Below are 342 nucleotides of genomic sequence, written 5' to 3'. Positions count from 1 at the left end.
TTTTTTGGAATGAAACAATTTTTTCCTCATCACCTATTCTACATTATGATAATGCGTAAAACGTAACATTTATACGCAAGCTTGGATAACTTAGCAACGCTATATTTTAACAGTAAATTGTTATATTACCGTTTGAGCTATTAGATGAGTGTTTCTAACAATGCAATTACGACATGCATTTGCTATGTTGGTATAAAAACTAGTCTCGCCTAGTGAATAATTCAACCATACTAATTTTGTTAAACCTATTCATCAGAGGATGCTGTTAATTATTGTCAGTTTATAAATTACCTCTGAGATTATATATTTACTAGCTATTGCCCGCGACTTCGTCCGCGTGGT

General features: G+C 32.5%; 1 protein-coding gene across 1 annotated transcript in view; it reads right to left on the bottom strand.

Annotated features, from left to right (window-relative positions):
* Positions 1 to 342, bottom strand: part of LOC106104733 — a 21,705-nt gene that overhangs the window by 15,038 nt on the left and 6,325 nt on the right. The gene's annotated exons all lie outside the window — the stretch shown is intronic.

The sequence above is a fragment of the Papilio polytes genome, unplaced genomic scaffold, assembly GCF_000836215.1.
Source record: "Papilio polytes unplaced genomic scaffold, Ppol_1.0 DF823399.1, whole genome shotgun sequence".
NCBI classification, from domain to species: domain Eukaryota; kingdom Metazoa; phylum Arthropoda; class Insecta; order Lepidoptera; family Papilionidae; genus Papilio; species Papilio polytes.
Note: the sequence above shows the minus strand (reverse complement) of the source record. Positions and strands in the feature narration are given on the sequence as shown.